The following is a 13,854-nucleotide window of genomic DNA, read 5'->3' as shown; positions in this document are numbered from 1 at the left end:
GATACTTGCTGATGTACCTTGACTACAGCACCAAACATGAACACTTCCTTTTCTCACACCACAAAGTTTTCACAATTATAAATGTGGGATTGGGGTGTCTGTGTGGCTCAGTCTGTTCAGCATCTGCCTTTGACTCAGGTCATGATCTCAAGGTCGTGGGATTGAACCCCACATTGGGCTCCCTGCTCGGCGGGGTGTCTGTTTCTCCCTCTGCTCCTCTCCCCTACTCGTGCTCTCTCTCTCTCTCTCAAATAAATAAATTAAATTAATAAATAAAAGTAAAAAATAAAAGGTGAGATTGTTTTATACTTTCCCCTACTTTATTTTATTTTTTAAAAAAATTTTTAAAGATTTTATTTATTTATTTGACGGAGAGAGAGAGATCACAAGCAGGCAGAGAGGCAGGCAGAGAGAGAGGGAGAGGGAGAAGCAGGCTCCCTGCTGAGCAGAAAGCCCGATGCGGGGCTCGATCCCAGGACCCTGAGATCATGACCTGAGCGGAAGGCAGAGGCTTAACCCACTGAGCTACCCAGGTGCCCCTACTTTCCCCTACTTTAACATGCAAATGCCAAGCCTGTTTTTATTTTTTCACTTAACTACATACTAAATAAACTTACCCATTATGGTGACAATAGGTTTTAGAGAAGCATGGAGTACCAGAGCATAGCAGCCAGTAAAGCTCTTTCTGAGGTGCTTTCCTTGAGTGTTAGGGGTTAGAGAACTGTCATTTGTCAAAGAGAACCCAAGGATTTCAGACGTAAATCATTGGTGAATTTATCTCCAGGGTTATTGGGAAATGAATAATGAAACAAGAACAAGCCATGTGCCTGGGAGGAAAACTTCAGGACAATAATTACCAAGATTATAATGAAAACCAACTGGTAATTAGCTCCACTGGTTAAACTAATTAAGTGAGCGAAAAAATACTTTCAGAAAATAAAATTTGAGATGTTTAATATGAAAGCAGTTTTAGTACAATTTCAGAATAGCTTGGAGAACGTGTAAGTGCAATTTAGAGGACAGTTCCCTCTATAATAGAGTGGTAGAAGTAGCCATAAATGAAGTAAAAAGCCCATTGAAAGCTGTGTGTAATTCACAAGTCCATACTTTGTGTTAAGTATGCCGGAGGGTGCTCGTGCTTAATGTTATATTTGACTCTTCATTAGATTGTTGCTCTTTCTCAGCTTCTGTGACTGCACACCATAGCCTTGGGCTGGAGTTAACCCAGCGTATTTTTCCCACCAAAATTATTAAAACCTGTGTTATTTATAATTATTCAACACAAAGAAAAAAAAGAAGTTCCTTATACTGAAATTATTTTGTACTCTCACAACCAAACTCTCCTGGATGGAGACCCTGTATCAATGTGTTTATCTATTCATTTATTGGCTCATTTGCTCATTCATCAAACCCCTGGATGCCCACCGGGTTCTTTGCCAGGCACTGACCTAGGACCTAGGGTTATAAAAACATATAGGTTAAGGTCCCTGTCATCAAGGAGTTTACAGTCTGGTTGGAGGGGACACATTTGTGAATGCCACTGCTGCTATGGCTTCCGAGTTACAAGTACCTGTAGGCTGTGGTGGGGCATGAGGGGAGAGTGGAGAGTGAAGGAAGGATGAGTATAAGGTGGAAAGCCTATAGACAAGGAGGTGCTGGAACTTTGGTGTTTTGTCCCCTTTTATCATTCTGTTGCCTCTTCCCAAGATACCCTTCCTTCACTTCTTCTTTTTTTTTTTTTAAGACTTTATTTATTTATTTGGCAGAGATCACAAGTAGGCAGAGAGGCCAGCAGAGAGAGAGGGAAGCAGGCTCCCCGCTGAGAAGAGAACCTGATGTGGGCTCGATCCCAGGACCCTGGGATCATGACCTGAGCTGGAGGCAGAGGCTTCAACCTACTGAGCCACCCAGGTGCCCCTACTTCCTTCACTTCTTGACTGGGCTAACATTTACTCAAAACTTTAAAAAAATTATGTACGTGGTGTCTGGGTGGCTCAATCTCTTAAAGCTTCCAACTCTTGATTCTGTTCAGGTCATGATCTCAGGGATGTGAGATCCAGTCAGATGTCAGACTGCATACTGGGTATGGAGCCTGTTTAAGAGTCTCTCTCCTTCTGCCCCTCCCCCGCCCTCTCTAAAAAATGTTTTTAAATTAAAAAATAAATTCCAGGATCCTAAAAAAAAAATTTAAAATTCATGTACACATTTTCAGGTATACATGAATACATTTCAATTTTTTTTAATATTATAATACAAAAATATTTAAATAGCGGAAGTCTTTCTTCACCCTGTTCCCCATTACTCCTCTACTTAGAGGTAACATTTTTTTAAAGAAGATTTTATTTGTTTATTTGCGAGGAAGAGAGAGAGCACAAGAAGGGAAGTGGGAGGGGCAGAGGGACTAGCCAGAGGTCCTGTTGAGCATTGATCCCGATGTGTGGCTTTATTCCAGGGCCCTAAGATCATGACTGAGTCGAAGGCAGATGCTTAACCAACTGAGCCACCCAGATGCCCCAAGAGGTAGCACTTTTAACACTTTGTATGTACGTTTCCAGAACTGTTTCTGTATATTTACACATATTCATATGTATTTGCATTTGCATATATACATGTGTGTACATGTATGCATATATAATTATATACATTTGGTAAAATAAATATTGTTGTTTTTTCCACTTAACAACAATCGCGGATATCGTCTTATTACAGTACTCTGTAGGAAAATCCCATAAATATGATATGCGATTATCATATCTATTTAGCCAATCCTCTATAGATAGAAATTTACAATTTTCTTCAAAATTTTCACTATTAGAAATATTGAAACGAGCACCCACAAACATTTTTACACACATGTAGGCCTTATACCTAACAGTGGAATAATTGATTTAAAATCATGATAAATATTGTCACATTGCCTCTAAAAAACGTTTAAGCAATATGTACATGCATCAACTTTGTAAAAGACTGCTTGTTTCCCCACACTTTTATTGGTTGAGAATATTGTAAATCTTTTTTTTTTTTTTAAAGAAAAGACTTTTTTTTTAGAGTAATTTCAGGTTCGCAACAAAATCAAGAGGAAGGTATAGAGATTTCCCATATATACCGCCTACCCCACTATATGCAGAGCCTCCCCCATTATCAGCATCCCTCACCAGGGTACATTTGTTACAACTGATGAACCTACACAGACACACCATAATCACCCAAAGTCTGTGGTTTATATTTGGGTTCACTCTTGGTTTTGTTTGTTGTATGGGTCTGGACAGTGCATAATGACCTGTATTCATCATTACAGTATCATACAGAGTACTTATGGTGCCTTAAAAATCCTGGTTTTTGTCAGTTCAACCCCCCTTCCCCACATCCCAAACCTTGGCAACCACTGATCAGGGTCATGGAATCAAGCCCTGGATCTCTGCCCCACCCTCAACCCCATGAAAATAAATAAATAAATCTTTAAAAAAATAAAGTGGGTTTCTTAAAGACAAAGCAGTTAGGTGTTAGGTTTCCTTTCTTTTTTTTTTTTTTTTTTTTTAAGATTTTGTTTATTTATTTGACAGAGAGAGAGAGAGAGATCACAAATAGGCAGAGCAGCAGGCAGAGAGAGAGGGAGAAGCAGGCTCCCCGCTGAGCATAGAGCCCGATGTGGGGCTCAATCCCAAGACCCTGAGATCATGACCTGAGCCAAAGGCAGAAGCTTAACCCACTGAACCACCCAAGTGCCCTAGGTTTTAGGTTTGCCCTCTAACAATCTCTATCTTTTAATTGTTGCATTTAGATCATTGATGTTCAAAGTGATTTATTGCTATATCTTGATTGACATCTACCATATATTTTACTGTTTACATTGGTTGCCCTTGATCTTGTTCCTATTTCTTTCTGCCATTTGTGGTTTTAATTCACCCTTTTATATGATTCCATTTTTTCTCCTTTCTTTACATATTAGTTACCATTGTTTTTTTTTTTAACTTCTTTTAGTGGTTGCCTTAGAATTTGCAATATATATTTACAACTAATCCAAGTCCACTTTCAAAGAACACTGTGTCACTTCACAGGTGGTGTGAATGCCTCATAATAACAAAATAATCCTAATTCCTTTATCTTGCTCCATGTATCATTACTGGTGTTCATTTTACTTATATATATGCATACATACATATGAGATAGATATATATGTATATATATATGCAGACATAATTGAACACATCATTCTTTTATTATCTTGAACAAAATATTGTGTTAGATCAATTAAAATAACAGAAATAAATCTTTTATTATACCTTTACTTAAACCTTCTTCAATATTATTTATGTAGATCTGCATTTTCCTTTTCTCTAAATAACTTCTTTGGGGCACCTGGGTGGCTCAATGGGTTAAAGTCTCTGCCTTTGGCTCAGGTCATGATCTCAGGGTCCTGGGATCGGGTCCCACATCGAGCCCCGCATCGGGCTTTCTGCTCAACAGGGAGCCTGCTTCCTCCTCTCTCTCTCTGCCTGCTTCTCTGCCTACTTGTGATCTCTGTCTGTCAAATAAATAAAATCTTTAAAAAAAAAAAAGAACTTCTTTTAACATTTCTTACAAGGTGGATCTACTGGCAATAAATTCTCTCAATATTTTATTTGTCTGAGAAAATATTTTTTTTCTTCCTTCACTTTTGTTGGATAATTTTGCAGGGTACAGAATTCTAGATTGGCTTTCTTTCCTCTCTCTCTCAATACTTTATTTTTTTCAAGATTTACTTATTTATGTGTGAGAGAGAAAGCAATTGAGCCGGGGAAAAGGCAAAGTGAGAGGGAGACAGACAGAAGCAGACTCCCTGATTAGTGCAGAGCCTAGCATGGGGCTTGAGCTCACAGATCTGAGATCATGACCTGAGCCAAAATGGAGAGTTGGATGCTCAACCCCTGAGCCATCCAGGTGCCTCTTTCTCTCAACATTTTAAATATTTCACTACACTCTAATCTTGCTTGCATCATTTCTTTTTTTTTTTTTTAAATATTTTATTTATTTATTTGACAGAGAGAGATCACAAGCAGGCAGAGGCAGGCAGAGAGAGAAGGGGAAGCAGGCTCCCTGCTGAGCAGAGAGCCCCATGCGGGCCTCAATCCCAGGACCCTGAGATCATGACCTGAGCCGAAGGCAACGGCTTAACCCACTGAGCCACCCAGGCACCCGCTTGCATCATTTCTGAGGAGACTTTGAATGTAATTTTTATTTTGCCCCATTATAGTAAGACATTTTTCCCTCTTCCACCAGCTACTTTTAGGATTTTTTTTTCTTTATCTTTGATTTTCTGAAGTTTGAATATGAGAGGACTCCGTGTAGTTTTTTTTTAGAACATCTATCCGGCTTGGTATTCTCTGAGGTTCTCAGATCTGTGGTTTGGTGCCTAACATTAATTTGGGGGAAATTCTCAGTCATTATCATTTCTAATATTTCTTCCGTTCTTCTTCTTCTTTCTTTATTATTCTTTTTCTCCTTTTATTATTCCAATTTTGTATATATTACATCTTTTGTAGTTGTCCATAGTCCTTGGATATCCTGCTTTGTTTTTTTCATCTTTGTTCTGCTTGCTTTTTAGTTTTGGAACATTCTACTGATATATCCTCAACCTCAGAGGTTCTTTCCTCAGTTGTGTGCAGTCTACTCACAAACTCATCAAAAGTAGTCTTCATTTTTGAACAGTGGTTTTGTACTCTAGCTTGTCTGTTTGGTTCTTTCTTAGGATTTCCATCTCTGCTTACAGTGCCAATCTGTTCTTGCATGCTGTCTATTTTTTATCCATTAGAGCCCTTAGCATATTAATCATAGCTCTTCTAAATTCCTGGTTTGATAATTCCAACATCCTTGCCATATCTGGTTCTGATGTTTGTTCTATCTCTTCAAACTTTTTTTTTTTTTTTTTTTTTTTTTTTTTTTTTTTTGCCTTTTGGTATACCTTGGAATTTTTTTATAGTTGGACATGATGTGCCCGTTGAAAGGAACTGCTGTAAATATGCCTGATGTAGTGGTGAAGTGCTGGGGAGAGGAAGCATTCTATAGTCCTAGGATTAGGTCTCAGTCTTTCATTGAGCACATGTCTCTGGAATGTGAAATTCACAAGGGTTTCTCAGAATTTTTTCTTCCCCTGTTAAATGGGGCAAGATGGCTGGGAGTGGGGGTTGCTGGAGTTGGCTCTTCCCCTTCCTCCAGGTCAGTCAGGTTCTGATAATACCACAGCAGGATAAGGATCAGGCTATGGTTATCTAGATTCTCCTGAGGGCAGACGTTGTCAAGAACAGAATGGTCTGACATTTCAAACTAGTCCCTTCCCACTGCCCTCTTTTGCTAGAAGCATGAAGTAATTTTTCTCCAACATTCACTGTGAGAACATGGTTAAAGTCTCAGAGGCAAAATCACAAAAGCATGGGGGCTCCACTATGAATAAGACCTTTTGGAGTTTTCAACTCTCAGATTTGTCCTCATTGAGTTCCCAGCAATTTATCAATTACTGTTCAGGTTTTCCCTTGGCATTGGTTCCCCTATCAGTTTCTGCTGTGAGTCCTGCTCCAGTAAGTCAGGACATTGTATTCTCCAGTCAGTCATCCCCATCTTGGGGATTTTCCTTGTGTCTTCTCTTATGAACCCAAGAAGAATTGTGGATTTTTCAGTAGGTTCAACTTTTCCCTTGTTAGGATGGAGTAGCAACTTCCAAGCTCCATACATGTAGAACTGGAAACCAGAAGTAACATATTTCAAATATTTTAATATTTTGATTGTCAGATAAGGGGAACACTTATTATTTTAATTTCCACTTCCCTGACTTTTGGTGGGATTGAGCATCTTTCACATATCCCTTTGAATCTAATCTTAGAAGATGAACCAGTGTTCAGCAGAGGGAAAAGGGTGAGCAAAGCATAGATCTATTAATGGCACAGTGCCACCGTGGTTTAGAGGAACTGGGATTACTTAGGATAGGGAATGATAGGGTGACTTTAAGAAAAATAAGGCTCAGAGAAGTAAAGGGGTATCAGGGGCCAGAGGGCCTAGAATGCCAGTTGTTTAGACTTTATCCCGGCCCGTAATGGGGAGCTTTTGAAAGACTTTAAGCAGGGCTGTAAATGGCCAAATTCATTTTTACAAAAAGTTACCTTTTAGTGGAGAGAAGAGTGAACCGAAGTGAAAGTGCAGAGACTGAAAAGAAGAGAGCCAGCTTGAGAGAACTGTGGCTTCCCAAGGGAGGGCAGCCATGCTGGATCCACAGGTGGAGGAGAGGAGAGATGTTAGAAAGATGTAAACCATGGCAGGGTCTGTGCCTTGTCTGTCATGATGGGGAAGCAAGAAGCCAGAAGTCTGAGAGTCAGTTTTCCATCAAGTGTATTGGTATGAATGATCATCCAGGAAATTTTGGTGGTAGCCAAAAGAAAAAAGAAAAAAGAGTCAGTAATAAATGCATCTGCAAGGAAAAATAAGAGAAAAATATGTTTAAATATGGATGAAGGAAAGTAAGAAGAGGTAGAGGAAAATATAAATGGATTTTAAATTTTTATTTTTATTCTGCTCATTTTACACACATTAGCATTAAGCTTTGAAAAGAATGTATTGAAAAATAGAGCATTAACTCATGGGGGACAGTAGATTCTGAACGGTATGTATGATAAAATCTCCAAGTGACAGCTAACTGCTGGTTAATGCCTATTAAGTTCTCTTGAGAACCTGAATTTCCCCATGTAGCTCTTAACCTCCTGATGTTATTTAGTCTGAAAAGAAATCATTATCTCTTTTTTATAGAATGCATGATAAGGTTACCTGTACACATTACCAGTTAGATATCTGAATGTCTTAGCTATTTATTATTAGTCATTTATTTGATTGCTGGGATAATTTTCATGAGACGTCTGAAATACCCTCACATTCTAGTTCTCTTTCTCCTGGACTAAGTTTGCCCTTCTCAAAGTTTCTTTCTTAGACACAGCAATTATTGCTGCTATTTCTTTAAAACTGTACACACCAGTCCTTAGATAAATAATGACTTATCTTAAAATCAGTGGTACTTTTCTAATGCATGTCTATAAAAACCATCTTTAGTTGGAGAGTTCTGTGTGAAAACCTAATGCTTTGCTATTAGCATTTTCATAAAATGGCCATACAGAGAAGGATCCTTGTGTCCCCCCCCCCCCCACCACCAATTCATAAGTTGAATTTCAGACGTCCAGGGTGGTGGTGTTAGAAGTGGGGCCTTGGGTGGTGGTGTTACATGTGGGACCTTGGGAGGTGCTTAGGTTGTGATGGTATAGACTTCATGAGTAGAATTAGTATTCTTACTAAAGAGGCACCAAAGAACTCCCCTCATTCCTTCTCGCATGTGAGCACACAGCCAAAAGTCACTATGAACCTGGAAAAAGGCCTCATCAGAAGATGACCAGGCTGATGCCTTGAACTTGGACTTCCAGCCTCTAGAATTGCAAGAATTTTGTTGTTTATTCTTTGTTTTTGTTGTTTATAAGCCATTCAGCTTTTGGTATTTTGTAAGGCAGATGTGCTAACCACTACACCATGGAACCAGCTTTTGGTATTTTGTGATAGCAACCTGAACAGATTTAAATAAGCAGAAAAAAAGAGAACTCACCCATATTCCCAGCATGTGGAACGAATCACTATTACTATGTTGGCATGTTTCCCCCCATATTTGAAAAAGAAAAACTGGTCTATTCTCATAGTTACCACAAGAATTCCAAGGACAGAATTGCGCAAAGATAAAAGTTCAAAAATCCACCTCAAATTTAACACCCAGAGATGACCTTTACTAGCTTTAGGTTATAATATATATCTTCCTAATTATACACACAGAAGAAATACTTTTATAAAAAAGGGATCACACTATATTAAATACATTTAACTTAAACTTACTTAAATTTGTTTAATTATTTTTAAGTAAGCTTTAGATCTCACATGGGGCTCAACCTCACAACCCCCAGAACAAGAGTTGCGTGCCCTACTGACTGACCAACCCAGCCAAACACGCCTACTTACTTCAGTTTAAGAAAGGAAAATTTGAAGAGAAACTAAAGGAATTGTTGAACTCCAAACATTTCTCTAGCACCAGATATATTATTTCCTGGAGGGTTTTAAATACTCTAACATGTTAAAAGGCTATGCTCAATGTGCTTGAAAAAACAAACAAACAAGTATTTTGATTGTATATGTCATCAATGACTCCCTGCTCTAAAAGATGAGAGCATTGGGACACCTGGGTGGCTCAGTGGATTAAAGCCTCTGTCTTTGGCTGGGGTCATCATGATCCCAGGGTCTTGGGATCGAGCCCCACATCGGGCTCTCTGCTCAGCAGGGAGCCTGTTTCCTCCTTTCTCTCTGCCTGCTTATGTCTCTGTCTGTCAAATAAATAAATAAAATCTTTAAAAAAAAAAAAAAAGATGAGAGCATTAACAATTTCACACTCGTACCCAACTCTTCATCTTTCTCTCAGTTCAAAATAGTCACCTCCTATTTTATAATCATAATTTTCATAAATTTCAGCAGATGCACCTAATGCCTCTGTCATTCTCAAAGTTGGACTCAGTTGCTCCTGAAAATTCTCAACCCCCACTATCAATTCCCAATCAAAACATCCATGTAACTCATGTCAAAGGCTCTAGACTTTCTTCTCCCTTTCCCCATCTCTCTAATAAGGCCCAAGAGGAAAAACAAGTGAGTAAATGCCTAGAGAATGAACAACTCCTGAATCTTACTTAGCTTCTGGGAAGAGAGAAAGAGGCCATGAACCCTAACGCATTAATAATTTGACTACACTAGAATTCTCTGGAATGACAGATGTGAGCAGTAGAACTCAGAGGATACAACTGGCTTCTGAGAACTTACTGAGGAAGTCAAGGCAAGGAGTTCCAAGGAGAATAGGGTCAAAAGGCGAGGACTGAGGGGAATGGCATCTTTTCCAGTGTTAGGGAGCCTGGTACAGGGACCATATCCTCATCTCAGCCAGCATCTACTCATCTCCAGACTTCCTACCTATTTAAACAGAAAGCTCGGCATTCAGAGTTAAACATCTGGCTTGACAGCAGGGAACATTCAGTTAATGGTAGTTCAGGGCAATTGCTGTGTTTGCAGCTGTTTCTTCTTGATAAAATAATTGTTGTTTCAAATGGGAAATTATTATGTAGAATCGGACTGGAATGAAAAAGTAGTGTCTTATCACAGCTTGATTTAGTAGTGTATAAATAGGCTTTGGAAAAGGACGGTATCACATTAAAAAGTGAGATCATTATAAATGGTGGATAAATGCTGTCTCAAAGAATGAAAGAGAATAATGCCAGGAAAACATGACATGGGACTGAAGTGACACGGGTCACAGGTCAAATCAATATTTTTTAACCTGTATCTTGGAAAACACACACACTGAAGACATGGTATTTGGTAATCTGCTTTGGCGAGACTGAAATCTTAGCAGTTACTGGAAGGCACAGGAGTTGGTAGGGACAGCTCTAGGTATGATTTGAAAGTATTTCAATGGTCTTGTACCGAGTATCAAACTATCATTTGTCTGCAATAACTATCAGTTGAAGAAAATAAATAAATAAGTGATGTATTTTTTTTCCTGTATCTGCAAAGAGCAATTGAGAGAGAACAGACGACTCAGGTCCTAGAGCAAGAAGCAAGCCTGGGGGACTTCAAAAGAATAGCAGTTAAGTGAGACAAACAGAGATTTCAGAACATGCTGCAAGCCCTGATTGTCTCTTCCTATGATACCTGGCTGTGGTAAAGACCCTAAATGGGCAATACATAGAACATTCATAGGTTCTATACCAAAAGAGCAGAATGGGGGGATTGAATGAGTGTGGAGTAGCAAGAATTTCAGAACTGGGCAAGTCCAGTCATGGAGCCTGGGTGTAGTATAAACTGTTAACAGGCACAGCTATGGCTCTGTGGGCAGGGAGACCATAATTCTCCTTAGGGTTACTTTGTCAGGGACACAAATAATTCCTCACCTTGTGCCTCTGCCTTGCCACATCCCAAAGAGGACCAGAAAGAAGTCACCAGAAGGTCTTGCTCACTCTAATGGATTTTTGTTTACACTGCTTGCATTTCATTTAGACTTTTGATAAAATTTATGATAGAACAAATCATTATATGTGGATTTCCTTTTTTATCATTCCATTCCCAAACCTGATCTTATCAGACTTGGACCTGAGACTTCTAAAAACCATGTTCATATTTATAACTTGTGATCATGCTTATTTAAAATATTATACACTCCTTATTTCATTTGTTAATAGTACTGTCTTGCCCTGTTCTTTCAATATCATTTTGGGTTTCTTGAAATTGCCTTTTATTCCTCAATCCCAAAATTAGTGGAATGCTAGGGCTTGGCCTTTAAAAACTGGGGCATGTGTGGATACTCCCTCTCAATGCAGCTGAAGATAAAATCAAACAGTACTTTGCATCATGAAACTGTTCTTGCGGAAGGTAATTCCATCAAAAGAATCTCCTGTTCCTAAGTGGCCAGAAAGTAAATATTTGAGACTTGCAGGCCTGTGGCCTTTGTTACAACTACTTAATTCTGCTGTTGAAGCATGAAAGCAGCCAAATGAATGGGCATAGCTATGTTCCAATAAAACTTTATTACAAAAACAAGAAGTTGGACTGGGCAGTAGTTTGCTGACCCTATTACCTGCTAACTCCTCTTAGATATCTGGACTCAAAAAATTGTTGCTATGGCCTGTGAAAGTAATTTTAATTCTTAAAAGGTTATAAACTGGTTGTCTTAATAATGCGTTGCCTAACTTAAATTCTTACGTTGACATCCTGTTTTACAGAAGGCAGAAGTACTTGTGAATTTTCTTTGTTGACCAGAAGAGAATTATTAGCTTTCTTCCTTCTCCCTCATGCATGAAGGTAAAAGAATGATTATCTTACACATTAAGTTCTCTAGGAGCAAAAGATGAGGTAGAGCTTTAGGAGCAAGATGTTTCATTAGGATCAATACTTATGAAAAGTAGGGAAGGAAACAGAATTGGGCAGGGAGAAAAGGAGAACTTCTGTATAGGTCCAAAAAATCCGTCCAACATGGCAGGAAACACTGGAAGAATGGTATCCCAAATGCCAAGACTATAGCTTTCCCTTGCTCAATCACCAGATCCAGAATACCCTATGAAGACAAAGGCTTCAGGCAAAGCAGCTCTCTGGAAAAAGCTCACAGTTAGAAGTCGTCTGCTGGCTACATTCCCCACTGGTCTGGCATCAAGTTCTTTCTTGGAGAGGGTCTGTACAAGGAATCTTCATACCTATTTAAACAAAAAGTCTCAGAATGTATTTCATTTGTTAATACCAGTGGTGGAGTAAGAATAGCCGTAGAGCTATTGAGCACGTTAGCTTCATTCTTTTATGTTTCTATGATTTAAATGTTTAAATATCCCTTTTCATGTGGGAGAAAAGAGTATAGGACACAGACATCATGATGAAGAAATATCTGAGCATCTTTTTTTCCCTCCTCTATTTCTTCACTTATCTTCCCTAATGTATCATTCACCTTCTGTTCTACCTTCTTTCATTCTACCTCTTACTTTCTGTTTTCTCCATCCTTCATTCACTAACCCCTTGAGTTCTGCCCAGCATTGTTCAAAAGCTTCATATATAAGGCAATACCTAGGGCTTGTAATGGAGGATGATTTCACAAACCACAGTCAACATTTCCTGGTTTTTGAACGCTACATACTATGCTGCTATGAATACTCATGCAATTTTTGTGTGACTATATGTTTTCAACAATTGTGGTTATATACCTATAAATGAAATTGCTGGGCTATATGGTAACTCTATGTTTAGTCCTTTCAGGAACTGCCAAAATGTTTTCTAAAGTGGCTGTACCATTTTACTTTCCCACCAGCAATGTATGAGGATTTCAACTTCTCCACATCTTTGTTAATAGTTGTTATTGCCCATCTTTTTCCTTACATTCATCCTAGTGGATCTGAAGTCATATCTCACTGTGGTTTTGATAGACATTTCCCCAATGACTATTGATGAGCATTACTTCATGCCTTGTTTCTTTTACTATATCCTTTTTGAGTTAGTTTCTCAGTGCCCGCCCACTAAGACACTAATTGTAGTAAGTGATAACTAGTATCTTAGCTCAGAACAATCAAATTTGGATCAATAACAACTTAATTTCAGGAATGAAAAAAAACTGCCTCAGTGTAGCTCCATTCTGTTCCCCCTCCCTTTGTGCTATTATTGTCAGATGAATTACATGCTTATGCATTAAAAACCTATGAACACATACCCCTGGGGCCAATAATACATTATATGTTAATAAAAAATTAAAAATTAAAAAAGAAAAAAGATTTAAACACCCTATGAACACAATCTTATAATTATTGCTTTATGCAATTACCTTTTAATTCAAGTAGGAGAAGAAAAGCATTATAAACAAAAACATTTTTGTGGACTTTTATAGTTACCTATATTTCTTTTTACTAGTGCTCTTTACTTTTTCAGGTGAATTTAAGTTACTATCTAGTGTCCTTTCATTTCAGCTTGGAGTCTCTTTAGTACCTTAGTACCAGAGTACCTTTAGTACCAGAAGAGAAAGAGAAAGAGCACAAGTGGAGAAAGGCAGGGAGAGAGGATGTGAAGCAAATTCCATGTGGAGCTCAGAGTCATGACCCTGAGATCATGACTTGAGTCAAATTAAGAGTCAGATGCTTGTGGCGCCTGGGTGGCTCAGTGTGTTAAAGCCTCTGCCTTCGACTCAGGTCAATGATCCCGGGTTCCTGGGCTCAGGTCATGATCCCAGGGTCCTGGGATCAAGCCCCGCATTGGGTTCTCTGCTCAGCGGGGAGCCTGCTTCCCCTTCCG

The 13,854-nt window shown here is 38.8% G+C and overlaps 1 protein-coding gene across 1 annotated transcript in view; it reads right to left on the bottom strand.

The window, feature by feature from the left end:
- The window catches only part of AP3B1 (adaptor related protein complex 3 subunit beta 1), a 344,581-nt gene that overhangs the window by 313,508 nt on the left and 17,219 nt on the right, over positions 1-13,854 (bottom strand). The window contains exon 4 of the mRNA XM_082724772.1: positions 12,195-12,281. The gene's annotated coding sequence lies outside the window, so the exon portion shown is untranslated. The remainder of the gene's footprint in view (positions 1-12,194; positions 12,282-13,854) is intronic.

The sequence above is a fragment of the Mustela nivalis genome, assembly GCF_964662115.1.
Source record: "Mustela nivalis genome assembly, chromosome: 3".
Lineage (NCBI taxonomy): Eukaryota > Metazoa > Chordata > Mammalia > Carnivora > Mustelidae > Mustela > Mustela nivalis.
This window is presented reverse-complemented; position numbering and strand designations above follow the sequence as displayed.